Genomic DNA, 14,992 nt, shown 5'->3' with positions numbered 1-14,992 from the left:
CGCAAAATTGGTGCACCAGCTGGTGATTTCTCACCTACTGTTTGACATTCTGTCATTACTCAACAACTCACTTCTCACTAAAACTTTCATAGTTTTGATGTTTCCTGAAAGTGTTCATCATCAATTCTCATTGACTTCAATTACATGAAAACAAATGGACACAAATTTCTAAACTTGTCTACATTCTTGACGGGTTTTTCCGCATGTGCATTTTTTATTTCTAGGAGCTGGGAGGAGTCCAGATTTGTCTACCGTGTGTAGTTTCCTACTGATTTTCTTTTGTAGTGTATTACACCAGTGTCGTGGTTTTCATTTTGGTACACGTGTTGACACTTGTGGGCCATTTGGAGTCTGTCTAACTGCTGGTGAGCACAGTTCCCTAGTTTCGTGTACTTATTTTGTGTTGCAAAATTGCTTTTCTGCTTCATGTTATGGCTTTTAATTATTTATGGTCATATATTAAAGTTGCAATTGGTACAAATAAAAGTGTGTTTTATTTATATCTACATCTCATGGTCTCTTTGTCTAAGAGGAAACTCGAACCGGTGTGCTTGTATTGATTTTTCCCTGGTAATTAACCTGGGTGGCGTAGTCACGACTTTCTTTAATCCAGTAAGATTGAATTCCTCTGATTATTCAAACCCTCCCCCTACTTGCCACATTACTTTCACCGCGAAGACCTAAATATTGCAAAAAACTAGAAAGATTGTATGATGGGATTTGCCCTTGAAAGCCTATCATCTCCGACTACTTTTAGAAAAGGCCAAAGAAATTGTCGAATGGAATTTGCATGCTGGGCTCCAGATGTCCGCTGTAGAAGGAAGCCGGCGTGCTTCATTTATTCACCATTTGTTCTTCAGATACTTCACCCCTGACTACAAGACTGCTCGTATCTACATCGGCGGATTCTCACGACGCGTTCCCTTCCTGCGGCGACTTTCCCCTGGGCATCTCGGCGGTGGCAGAAGTGTTCGAGATCTTTTCTAGAAGCTTGGCATTTCCCGCTGTTCTTTCGGGTGAAACACACTCATCAAAGAGTGGGACGGACACAATGTCTGCCTTGGGTGTTGGGTTCTCCAGCACGTTGAGGCACTGCGGGCAGGTGACGATTCAGACGTTGCGTCACGGGCAGCTGTCTTCCCCCGGAAACCAGCCTCCACCTTGTGTTGCTCCCCGTTTCGTGACAGCAGTAGCCATGGCCCTGCTGTCCACTCCGGCGAGCACCGAGGGTGACATGATGCTTATTGTGAGCGCTAATCCGCCAGCCGCTGGCTCACGGACCGCTTACACCTCGCTTGTTTGGTCGTTTCCCAAAAAGACGGTTGTACTGTCTTGTTCCTCAATCACATGTTCGGAAACGGCGGCCATGCTTTCCCGGGCCGCTGTGAGCATGGGGCGGCGGTGGATGCACTGCCCCTTTGCGGCTGGATACGCAGTACCACAGGTTTTGCGCGCCGCTCTGAGCCCAAACCCATCAGTGTCGTGTATACCAGAAATGCATGAGGATCTCTGTAAGACCTGGAAACGCCCCCTTCTCAGAGTGTTCAAGTCAAACTAGTTCAGTCTCCCTTTCTTCCCCTGTTAGTGGGTCAGCTAGAGGATATGTTGATGTCCCCCAGAGGGTATGTGCCACCATGGTCCTACCTCGGAGTAGGCTGCCACCTCGGGGCTCGGTCTAGATTTAGACGACTAAATCATGTGGGCTTTCCAGTGCCTCTGATACCGGGAACTTGGACTGCTGCAGGCAGAGCTGCCCCTCTCTTCACGCCGTGGTCCAGGCTACGGTGTTGAGAGAATCCCAACAGGGCATGACCAACCTAACGCTAATGCAGGAGTCCCAACAGGCAAGACCAACCTACCGCTAATGCAGGAGTCCCAACAGGCAAGACGAACCTACCGCTTATGCAGGAATACCGCGCTGCCACCAAACCGCTTACAGGCGACTAGGTGACCACGTGGGCCCTGGGTCGGACAATGTCCACACTTGTGGTCCAGGAGAGACAGCACTGGCTGAACCTTGCATAGATGAGTGACACCGAGAAGGTGGGAGAGCCGCTCTTCCAACTATTGAACAGCCCCCAGAAGGTCAATGAAGTAGATTGTACCTCTAGTCCCCTTCCCGGTCCCTGGGAGTCTGACAACTCTCGTGTATGACACGCCAAGGCGTGTCAACCCCGCTCCGCTAGAGATTGTGAAGCGATACAGCATAGTGGCATTTTTCATGGGAACCCCATCTGTCGGTTCGACACAACGTCAAGAGACCGACAGAATGGGAACGTCTTGGTTACGTCTGTAACCTCAGTTCCCTGATGGAGGGAATTAGACGTTGTGTCCCTTATGCCACAACACGTATTATGGTGATTTTTCGAAGTATATTTCAGATTTTTCTATATACAGTTGAAAGAAAAAGTATGTGAACCCTTTGGGCTTACTTGGAATTCTTCACAATAGGCCAGAAACAACTCGGTGGCTGGCTCAGGGGAGGCGGCAGCGGACTCAGTGGCTGACAAAGAGGTAACTGCAGTTGCCTTGGACTCGGCTACTGCCTGAAGGCCCTCTGGCCTTGGGGTAGCTGACTCTGAGGCCGAAAAAGGGGAAGGCTGCAGCTCATTTTGAGACCAGCACTAGGAAGGCTGTACGGTCCCCGCTCTCTCTGTGGTCCACTACCTCTGGTTACGCCAGCATCAAGTGCATGAAGGTCTGGAGGAGGCCCTGGGTGGGGTGGATGGAGCGAGTTGGCAATTGTCAAACCAGTCGTAGTCCGAGTCTGAGAAATAACAGCAGAATGGTGGGGCACTAGGAAGAGGTGGTGGAGCAGCGCCTTGAAGCCCAGACAGTAAAATCTTAACTCCCTGGAGCTCGAGCGGTCTGTAGTGAAACCATGTAGTAACCGAAAAACAGGGTTACTACACTTGTATCACTAAAAAACATGGTTCATTTTCGAAAAGGTAAGCATCCGGGTTAGTGAAGTAATCTAAAATCAAAGGACAACTTTTTTCTAATGTATTTTGATTTCAATGTGTATGTTGGTTGATGACATGACACGGTATTTTCACTCTAATACAAGATAAAAATAAATATGAATAGTGTTGTTGTCCTTTAAAATGCATTTATTTCTTATAGCCAAATCTCAGAATGTTCCTACGGTATGTGTAACATACCAGAGGACAGAAGAACGATGCCACACAGGGGAACTGAGGTAAACTTTAGATCAGTGGTTCTCAACTCGAGTTCTCGAGTTGTTACAGTATGACTGCCTCAAGCATGGTTCAGTAAATTAAATCTTTTATAAATTGTAAAGAAAAGCATAAAAATATTAATAAATACATCAGACGTAATTTGTGTCTGTTTTATATGTATGGCATCATTTTTTTTCATCCATACTTTTCTAAAAGTTTAGAACCATGATACATTTTGTTATTGAAAACCATGTCCTAATTAAAAAAACTAAATAATGGTATGCATGGAGCATCTTCAGGAACTACTAAAAAGGTTTTTACCCCCACTAAAAAGCATCTTTCCTCCATAGGAAAGAATGCATTAAGAACCCTTTTGATTTAGACCGAGGTCGACGGTCCCATGCTCGTTAGACAGAGGGTCTTTATGTTAGCCCATTATTTCAAAAGTGGGTGGGACGGAATGTCTACCTGTTATACCTCTATCAGTTCTTCTCACCTGTGAAGTGTGTTTTTCTTGTGTGTCATCCTGATTCTGCCCTAACAAACCTAGGCTGTCTGTTTCTTGTTCATTCTTGACAACACATAAAAACGTAAAATTAGTCCAATAAAGACATTTACATTTGTCAGACGCTTTTATCCAAAGCGACTAACACTTTACGACTAACAATCTTTGCATTTTGCATGCAATCCCCTGGTCTGGCCTGATCGATCCCACAACATTGCAATACTCTTACCACTAAGCTACAGGAAAGCTTACAGTATTCCGTATATAGTAGCACAAAAGAATAAGAGACCATTTAAAAAGCTTTTTTTCTGATAAGAATGTGTTTTGATTTAATTATTAAAAAATCAAATCTGTAAACTCCTGACAACATTTCTCCCAAATGTCATATTAAAATGTTAACAGAAAATGAACTGGAGAAAACAGGTCAAAACAACAAAAACACGACCTGCATTTTTACAGCAAAAACATGCAAAAAGAGTTCATTTTTGTTTTAAGCAACACAAAACTAAAGTTTATACATGTCAGAAAAAGTAAATAAACAATGTTTTATGAAAAATCCCAGATTTTTTAAGTGAGTTTAACTGTCATGCTCTCATTCTTTCGTATTGCTGACTGTCACTCTTGATGTTTGCTTTTGTTGAACAAACACTGCAATATATGACTGCAATACATGCCGGACTTAAATCATTTATGATGTTATAAATATAAAAACACGTCATTACAGAAGACGGAAAAAATTAAACAAAAATAATTATGGTTGATTAATGCCTTTCATATGGTAATTTTGTGCGTTTGATTTGATTGATGTTTTACGCATTAATTAAGCGGTTATATAAACTGAACATAAATAGAAGCTTATGAAGCGGGCTTAGAACATTCCCCATCACTGAACAATCACTGACTTCTCCTTAATTTCGCCAAAAACTCCCGTGACAATGAATAAATCTGATTACAATGCACAATGAACTTTACATCAAATCTGCTGTTGTTTAAGAGGTCTATGAGCACGCATCGGGCCTGAGCTAAACTGTTTTGCAAAGCGTTCTGCTACCACCTGCAGCATGAATTGGGGTGATTGAGATGGAGGGAGACAGATTTATTTCTGAAGCGGGAGCTTCGAAGATGGAGCTTTCAGTCATTACTGACGGTCAACAGGTTAAAATCTAGCCTAAATATTGCAGGCAAATAATAATAGTTGTTTGTTAACAGCACAAAATAAGACTGCAAAAACTTCTTTTATAGTAAATTGATCAGACTTTACTGCACAATTACTTTTACATGCTGTTTAAATGTGAGAATGGTGGTCTAGTGGGTTAAAGCACTGAACTGGTAAATCAAAGGTTGCTGGTTCGATCCCAGCATCCACCACCAGTGTGTCCTTGAGCAAGACACTTTACTCCATGTTGCTCCAGGGGGATTGTCCCTGTAATAAGTGCACTGTAAGTCGCTTTGGATAAAAGCGTCTGCCAAATGACTAAATAATAAACTACAGCAAGCATGCAGTGCAAGTAAAATATTTAAAAATAGTATTTTGATTCCACCTGTAACATGTAACAATTTTTGGTGTTATTTTTTTAACTCAACTCAACTTTATTTATATAGCGCTTTTCACAATTTTCATTATAACAAAGCAGCTGTACATGAAACACATTGAATACAAGTAAAACAACTAAAGGCATATACCTGTAAAAACCTGAAAAAGGTGAAAACAACAAAGACAGACATACAAATAATCCACACACACAATATGCATACATACTTACACACATTGACATAGATGCACACACACACAAACACACACACACACACACATAGTGAAAAAACACATAGGAGAGAGAACCACAGGTCAAATATTAAACGGACTATAAATTCTTATATGCAATATTAATTATGTCTAACTTCTGAATTCTAAAGCATAATATATACTTATACTTTTATAATAAGTGTTATTCCTCTTTTTACATTGAGGACTCATACACAATTATTACAATAGATAGAAACATTCATTTAAAGTCTGGTGGGTGTAAGCCTCGGAAAATGGTTTTGGTGTAAAAAAAAATATATATATATTTAATTTCCTGAAAAACATTTATGTATTTTTAAATCTTCTGAATGACATAAGTGAATGAAAAAATAATATGTATAAATGAAACAATAACAATTTTAACCAAAACCATTTTCAGAGGATTTAAACCCACCTGACTTTAAATAAATTCAAATGCTCTATCACTGAGCTATACCCCCTCATCAAGAAACGACCACACCACCATGGAACACAACTGTGTAATGTTCCAATAATCAGAAAAAGGGCCCAACACACAAGTTTCCTGTCTGCCACGGATGCTAGCCTGAACAGGCAACCGCAGTAACATGTAATTTAAAGGTGCACCTAAAAGGAGGCATCCGGAGACCTCTTGATCTGCAGTCAAATGCTCTACCATTAGCTATAACCCCACATCAAGCCTCATTTTAACCTCCATTTAAGACAACAGTTTAATAGTCCAAAACTGTGAACCATGCAGATAGAACAAACGTCTTCAGAATGCTGTGAAGTGCTGCTGTTTTTTGTCCAACAACTTGAGTAAGAGCTCAGCAGTTTATAGTTTGAAGATATCTTGAAGAAACGAAACTTGTTGTACACTGAGCAGCCTTACAGTCTTTGTTTGTGCAGTGCTTCACACATCAAATTCCCCTGGTATTTTCGGCATCTTGGTATAGGGGTGTGTTTCTGTATACCAGCTTGTGCAAAGGGTAAGCAGTCTGTGGTTTGTCAACTTTATTGATGAGCCTGTCCAAAACCAAACTTATTGTCTGATAGGACCCTGAACCTCCTTGTCTTTGCCCAATGCCCAAGACTCCAGTTTGGTGTGGAGACGTTGGCTCGTTGGTCGAGGGGTCCGTTTTCTAACAATCTTAATTCAAATGTCCTTAAAAAACGTTGAAACACAAAATCTTGCGCAAACAACTAAAGGACGTCCATCCTATTTGTAGTGTTTTCCAGTGCACTGGTTGTGGAGATGATTGAAGTCAAATTACTAACCATAACCCATTGTAACTTACAGGTTTCTTCTTATTGCTGATTTTTAATTTCCCATACAGCTTACAATCAACTATTTGACACACATCAGGTCCAACAAAGTGGTTCCACCGAGATTTGAACTCGGATCGTTGGATTCAAAGCCCAGAGTGCTAACCATTACACCTTGGAACCTATGCTATGAGCAAAAAAGTTGCTTGATTCAACTAACACATGTCTGTATACACACTTATACAGAGGGAGTGTGGTTTGTGTTTTGGCAACTATGTTGATGAGTCTGTCCAAAACAAGAATTGTTGTATCATCACTTGCCCAACCTCCTTGTCTTTGCTCGCTGTCCGAGGCTGTAGATATGCCCGAAGCCTGAGACTCGTTGGTTTCAGTGCATGTATGATATTTAAAGAATTTATTGTATTTAACACATTTCCATGTACAGATGCTTTGCGACAAAGTTGCAGTTGAGGGTAATATGCAAAGGCTATCAAACCACTTCAGCTGGTTCAGAACGCAGCAGCACGCCTCGTCTTCCAACAGCCCAAAAGGGCTCACGTGACTCCCCTTTTCATCTCTCTTCACTGGCTACCGGTTGCAGCCCGTATCAGATTCAAGTCACTAATGCTTGCCTACAGGACTATCACTGGATCTGCACCGGCTTACTTCCACACTCTCCTGCACTCCAACACCCCATCAAGATCCCTGCGTTCAGCAAACCAGCGGCGGCTTGTATTGCCTTCCAATAAGGGCAGTAAATCGCTCTCCCGCTCTTTCTCATTCACAACTCCTTCCTGGTGGAACATTCTTCCTATCTCTGTCCGTTCAACCACATCTCTCACAACATTTAAAAAACTACTTACATTTACATTTACATTTAGTCATTTAGCAGATGCTTTTATCCAAAGCGACTTACAAGTGGGGTAGATAATGTAAGCAATTAGGACAGCATAAGTACAACAAAAGTGTCCCCCCCTCCAGAATAAACGTCCTCGTTTATATTCCGGAACAATAAAGCATAGAAACATACATGGCCTCTAACAATAACAACTCAATGCACATTTTATAAGTAGTACACATAACATGGACCAAACACAGCAGTGCAACATGACACCACGAAAATTATGAAATGCACCGTTTAGTATTCAACTGGAAAACACATTCTAAACAGTCCTGTGCATAAAAAAAAAAAAAAACCTGAATGTGAACACATACAAGGAGCATAACACCTCAATACATAACAAAGTCACTGAATCGGCTAGGAGGTTTTAAAATCCTCCCAGTCCTACCCACATGTGGTTCTGATCTCTTTAATGAACAGAGGTCATCAGGTGAAACCCCAAGGTCTCTCTGAGGAGACACACACTCAAGTCCATCAGATGTGCCAGCCTCCAGTGAGGAGGATGTTGGCAGGGAACTGGGCACGTTAGAGAAAGTCTGGTTTTGCGGCAGCGATGGAACAGGCAAAGTATAAGGCCGCAGCCTATTATAATGAACTACCTGCGCTCGCTCCCCAGAGTCCAAAGGATTGACAATCTGATATGTTAGTCCCAGTTCACCACATGAATCCATAACTTTCAAAATTTTGTACGGTCCCTTCCAATGGGGTGCCAGTTTCATGCGACTTTCCACAGGATTGTTCAGCCACACCATAGCACCCACAGCATACGGCTGGTGACGCAGTCCTTCGTCATGGTACAACTTCTGACGGTCATGAGCAGCCTCGCTATGCATGCGGGCACCACAAAAGGCAGAGTCCAGCTTTTTCAGCAATGCAGCAACAAAGTCAGCATGAGATACCATCATCTGCGAGTAGAGAGCAAGTGTAGGTAACAGAACATCAGCGGGGACCCGTGCCTCCCGACCGTGAACCAAAAAGTATGGTGTGAAATGAGTGCTGGAGTGTCGTGACGTGTTATAAGCAAACGCAACATGTTTCACATACTCATCCCACCGCTGCCACCAATGTAACCGAGCGTTTGTGTAGGTTCGCCTTAAACTTGAACTAAATAAAATAAGAAACGGATGCTTTGGGTCTGGTACAGAACTTTTCTCGACTTTATTAGGAGATCGCACATGTAAAAACGAGGCGCACTCTAGTTCCTGGTGCGCATGCCCACACCCCGCCAACTACGGCGAGCCCCGAAGGGAAAACGGTATTGCACACACACACACACACTTAATACAATGCAACTGCACTCAGTATTACAAAATAAGAAACATTCAAATAAAATCTGTTACAAAACCATAAGTGCAATCAAAAAGAAGACTAGTCTCATATAACCTAACACAGTATACGGAACCATTCATTCATACTTTTTTTTTGTTAAGAGTAGAGAAGAAAAGAGTAGAGAAGAAAAGAGTCAGAACAGATCAGTCAGATGTTGGCGGAAGAGATGTGTTTTCAGGCGTTTCTTAAAGATGGCTACAGAATCTGCAGATCTTGTAACAGTGGGCAGATCATTCCACATAGGTGGAACAGATCCGGAGAAGGTGCGCGAGAGAGATTTTTTACCTTTATGGGGTGGCACCACAAGACGTCGTTCGTTTGCAGAGCGTAGGGATCTGGCGGGTACATAGGTCTGCATTAACGATTTAAGATAAGGTGGTGCCGAACCAGTAGTGGTCTTGTAGGCCAGGAGCAGAGTCTTGAATTTGATGCGAGCGACTACGGGAAGCCAATGTAGCTTAATGAGTAGAGGAGTGACGTGTGCTCTCTTTGGTTCATTAAAGATAACTCTTGCCGCAGTATTCTGGATCATCTGTAGAGGTTTGGTTGTGCAAGCTGGAAGTCCTCCCAGTAGTGCATTGCAGTAGTACTTAAAACCCATCTCTTCTGTGAATACTTGACAAACAAATGAGGAAAAAAAAATACACTAACCCTTTCTCTCAACAGGTAGTGGTCTAGCTTTTGTTGAAACCAGAAACTTTGTATTAGAACCTAATGTATTATGGCTCCTGTATGAACTATCGCTTATTGCTCCTAAACTCTTTGTAAGTCGCTTTGGATAAAGCGTCTGCTAAATGTCTAAATGTAAATGTAATATTCTATGGGTAATTTTGTGGCAGCATCTATTTTACCTACCTGTCACGTTTCGAACCCCTTCAAAACGTATGCATGGATGTATATATAGCCAAAAACAAATAGTCAAAAAACAGGCAACAGCAGTAACATGTAATTTAAAGGTGTACCTGAAAGGGGGCATCGGGATTTGAACCAAGTACCTCTCGATCTGCAGTCAAATGCTCTACCAATGAGCTATACCCCCTCATCAGAACTCATTTTAACCACCATGGAAGATAACAGATTAATAGTCCAAACATTTGAACCATGCAGATAGAACAAACGTCTTTAGAATAATGTGAAGTGCTGCTGTTTTTGTCCAACAACTTGAGCAAGAGGTGAGCAGTTCATAGTTAGAAGATATCTTGAAGAAACGAAACTTGTTGTACACTCAGTGGCTTAACCGTCTTTGTCTGGGGAGTGCTTCACACATCAAAGTCCCCTGGTATTTTCAGCATCTTGGTATAGGGGTGTGTTTCTGTATACCAGCTTGTGCAAAGGGTAAGCAGTCTGTGGTTTGTGAACTTTATTGATGAGCTGTTCCAAAACCAAACTAATTGTCTGATAGGACCCTGAACCTCCTTGTCTTTGCCCAATGGCCAAGACTCCAGTTTGGTCTGGAGATGTTGGCTCATTGGTCTTGGGGTCCGTTTTTTAACAATCTTAATTCAAATGTCCTTAAAAAACCTTGAAACACAAAATATTGCGCAAAAAACTTAAGGACGTCCATCCTATTTGTAGTGTTTTCCAGTGCACTGGTTGTGGAGATGATTGATGTCAAATTGCTAACCATAACCCATTGTAACTTTCAGGTTTCTTCATATTGCTGATTTTTTATTTCCCATACAGCCTACAACAGTGGTTCTCAACTCTGGCCCACGACATCCATTTTCCTGCAGATTTTAGCCCCAACTCTGATAAAACATCTGATGAGGCTAATCAGTGACTTCTGGGACAGACACGTTCAAGTTAATGTAGGGCTGCACAGATTGTTTTGCAAATCATATTGAAGTACCGTTAGAGTGATTCAAATCCGTACCGAGCAATCTGCAGTTGAATTGCTCTTGCGGTACTTGAATGTCATATGGTGATAGATTTGCGCAGCGCAGCATTAAGTTAAACGCGTCTATTCATAAAGACACTGATTAGCTTGTTCAGGTGTTTTATATCAGAGTTGGGGCTAAACTCAGAAGGATAATGGATCATGCGGGCCAGACTTGAGAACCACTGGCCTACAATCAACTATTTGACAAACATCAGGTCCAACAGAGAGGTTCCACCGAGATTTGAACTCGGATCGCTGGATTCAAAGCCCAGAGTGCTAACCATTACACCATGGAACCCATGCTAAAAGCAAAAAAGTGGCTTGATTCAACTAACACATGTCTGTATACACACTTGTACAGAGGGTGTGTGGTTTGTGGTTTGGCAACTGTGTTGATGAGCTTGTCCAAAACAAGAATTATTGTATCATCACTTGCACAACCTCCTTGTCTTTGCTCGGTGTCCAATGCTGTAGATATGCCTGAAGCCCGAGACTCGTTGGTCTCGGGATACGATTCTTGCTTCGTGTGAGTTGGTGTGTGTGTCAGTGCGTGTATGATATTTAATGAATTTATTGTAGTTAACACATTTCCATGTACAGATGCTTTGCGACAAAGTTGCAGTTGAGGGTAATATTTAAAGAGCAATGGGTAATTTTGTGGCAGGATCTATTTTACCTATCTGTCACGTTTCGAACCCCTTCAAAACTTATGCATGGATGTATATAGCCAAAAATAAATAGTCAAAAACATCTCAACGGACATGTTTTTTTGGTTTCCCGTTGATCAGTGCTGCTAGTTTTAACAGGCAGCCATAGTCACATCTATCTCAAAGGTGTACCCAAAAGGTAGCACCTTAGTTTGAACCGGGATCTCTTGATATGTATTCAAATGCTCTACCACTGAGCTATACCCCCTTATCAAGAAACGACCACACCACGATGGAACACAACTGTGTAATGTTCCAATAATCAGAAAAAGGGCCCAATGCACAAGTTTCCTGTCTGCCACGGATGCTAGCCTGAACAGGCAACCGCAGTAACAAGTAATTTAAAGGTGCACCTAAAAGGAGGCATCCGGAGACCTCTTGATCTGCAGTCAAATGCTCTACCACTGAGCTATACCCCCTCATCAAGACTCATTTTAACCACCTTGGAAAACAACAGATTAATAGTCCAAAATTTTGAAACATGCAGATAGAACAAACGTCTTCAGAATGCCTTGAAGTGCTACTTTTTTCTGTCTACCAACTTGAGTAAGAGCTCAGCAGTTTGCAGTTAGAAGATATCTTGAAGATACGAAACTTGTTGTACACTCAGTGGCTTTACCGTCTTTGTCTTGGCAGTGCTTCACACATCAAAGTCCCCTGGTATTTTCGGCATCTTGGTGTAGGGGTGTGTTTCTGTATACCAGCTTGTGCAAGGGGTAAGCAGTATGTGGTTTGTCAACTTTATTGATGAGCTGTTCCAAAACCAAACTAATTGTCTGATAGGACCCTGAACCTCCTTGTCTTTGCCCAATGGCCAAGACTCCAGTTTGGTGTGGAGACGTTGGCTCATTGGTCTTGGGGTCCGTTTTTTAACAATCTTAATTCAAATGTCCTTAAAAAACCTTGAAACACAAAATATTGCGCAAAAAACTTAAGGACGTCCATCCTATTTGTAGTGTTTTCCAGTGCACTGGTTGTGGAGATGATTGAAGTCAAATTACTAACCATAACCCATTGTAACTCACAGGTTTCTTCCAATTGCTGATTTTTTATTTCCCATACAGCTTACAATCAACTATTTGACACACATCAGGTCCAACAAAGTGGTTCCACCGAGATTTGATCTCGGATCGTTGGATTCAAAGCCCAGAGTGCTAACCATTACACCTTGGAACCCATGCTATGAGTAAAAAAGCTGCTTGATTCAACTAACACATGTCTGTATACACGCTTGTACAGAGGGTGTGTGGTTTGTGGTTTGGCAAGTGTGTTGATGAGCTTGTCCAAAACAAGAATTATTGTATCATCACTTGCCCAACCTCCTTGTCTTTGCTCGCTGTCCGAGGCTGTAGATATGCCCGAAGCCCGAGACTCGTTGGTCTAGGGGTACGATTCTCGCTTTGTGTGAGTTAGTGTGTGTGTCAGTGCGTGTATGATATTTAATGAATTTATTGTAGTTAACACATTTCCATGTACAGATGCTTTGCGACAAAGTTGCAGTTGAGGGTAATATTTAAAGGGCTATGGGTAATTTTCTATTTTACCTACCTGTCACGTTTTGAACCCCTTCAAAACTTATGCATGGATGTATATATAGCCAAAAACAAATAGTCAAAAATAAGGCAACAGCAGTAACATGTAATTTAAAGGTGCACCTGAAAGGGGGAATCTGGATCTGAACCGGGGATCTCTTGATCTGCAGTCAAATGCTCTACCACTGAGCTATACCCCCTCATCAAGACTCATTTTAACCACCTTGGAAGACAACAGATTAATAGTCCAAATTTTGAAACATGCAGATAGAACAAACGTCTTCAGAATGCCTTGAAGTGCTACATTTTTCTGTCTACAAACTTGAGTAAGAGCTCAGCAGTTTGCAGTTAGAAGATATCTTGAAGATACGAAACTTGTTGTACACTCAGTGGCTTTACCGTCTTTGTCTGGGCAGTGCTTCACACATCAAAGTCCCCTGGTATTTTCGGCATCTTGGTGTAGGGGTGTGTTTCTGTATACCAACTTGTGCAAGGGGTAAGCAGTCTGTAGTTGTTGTGGCAAAATCGATCATCAGATGTTGAGAGAAATCACAAAGACCAGGAAGCCAAGTCTCAAGGGTTTCAATCTTTAATTTGTTCGAACAAGTCAAAGAGGGACATACAGAGTTCATCTGAAGATGCCCCACGAATACACATCTGACTCCATCTTTTACACATTGTTCCCAATTTGTTATCACAGTTTAAACAATCATGATTTAACTGACATCTACTTCAACCAATCAGTTTTCATATGATATCATGCAGACATCCCAAGTCTCCCGGAAGTTCCGGGAGTCTCCCGCATATTGATAGCGGCTCCCTGATGTCCGCAAATGAGTTAAAATATCCCGGAATCTTGAGCGAGTGATCAAGAGCACGCATGCGAGTCAGAGACTGTGCTTCAACACATGTAGCGCGCGCACGGCAGAAAGGGAGAGGGAGCGAGGGAGCTTGCGTGTGCGTGCGTGTGCTAGTCTGCGTGTGTGCCTCATGAAGCGCATGTAATACAGAGAGCGTCCTGATTGGCCTGTTTCGGTAAGTCAACCGATCACTTGTCAGTGTGGGCGGGCTTTTATCTCTCATCCCGAGTCCCGAACTGAATATTCAGTTCAGTACATCTAGAAACAAGAGCGCCATGGCAGAGGGCCCCAAAAATTTTAAGACACATTTTACCCCAGACTACACGAAAGTGTACCCCTGTCTTATAAAAGTGAAAAATAATGACATTCTTGCAGGCTGTACAGTTTGCAATAGCGACTTCAGCATTTCCCATGGTGGGTTAAATGATTGTAGAAGACATGTTGAGGTGAGTTCATCAAGTTTCATTTGATTTCATGTGCATATTATTCAGGTCGGCTAACAACTAGCTACATGAAAACACCTTAGACATATTTAAAATTGCAATGGAATATAAATAAAAGCAGTTTACATAATAGATAGAGAGAAAGAGAGAATTTTATTTGTCATTGTGCAGTAGTACCATACAACGAAATTTGCTTGTGCATCAAGCAATGAGAAATTTGGGGTTGTGCTTTCGGGATACCTCCCTGAAATGCTTTTTGGCAGGTTGAGATGTCTGTATCATGATAGTGAGCGCCTCTTAAAAACAGGTGCCTCTTTATCTTGACACTTTTCCAGGGCTTTCGGACGATACATGATTTAACCTTGTTATTATTAAAAATGAGCTCATTGTTTTGCTATAATGAGCTACCCAGTGTCCTTGGCTCTATGCGATCAACCAAACTTCTTTATTGAAAATTATGTGTTGTGTACGTGCAGTTAAGATAAGATTTTTTTTGTTCATGCAGGTGTTCAAGAGCTCAAATTTATACATGAGGCCCATGCCCAATATTATTTTAGAAGAATACATGAAACCTATAACTAAATGTATCATTTTATATGAGAAAACTCAAAACTATAATAGAAAAACCA

General features: G+C 41.9%; 2 non-coding genes across 2 annotated transcripts; both read right to left on the bottom strand.

Moving 5' to 3' along the window:
• Positions 1-11,047: 11,047 nt before the first annotated feature.
• On the bottom strand, positions 11,048-11,119 carry trnaq-uug (transfer RNA glutamine (anticodon UUG)). The gene has a single exon. It is a non-coding gene; the product is annotated as a tRNA-Gln (tRNA).
• A 2,069-nt stretch (positions 11,120-13,188) lies between these two features.
• On the bottom strand, positions 13,189-13,260 carry trnac-gca (transfer RNA cysteine (anticodon GCA)). The gene has a single exon. It is a non-coding gene; the product is annotated as a tRNA-Cys (tRNA).
• Positions 13,261-14,992: the final 1,732 nt, after the last annotated feature.

This window comes from Triplophysa dalaica, chromosome 10 (genome assembly GCF_015846415.1).
Source record: "Triplophysa dalaica isolate WHDGS20190420 chromosome 10, ASM1584641v1, whole genome shotgun sequence".
NCBI lineage: Eukaryota > Metazoa > Chordata > Actinopteri > Cypriniformes > Nemacheilidae > Triplophysa > Triplophysa dalaica.
This window is presented reverse-complemented; position numbering and strand designations above follow the sequence as displayed.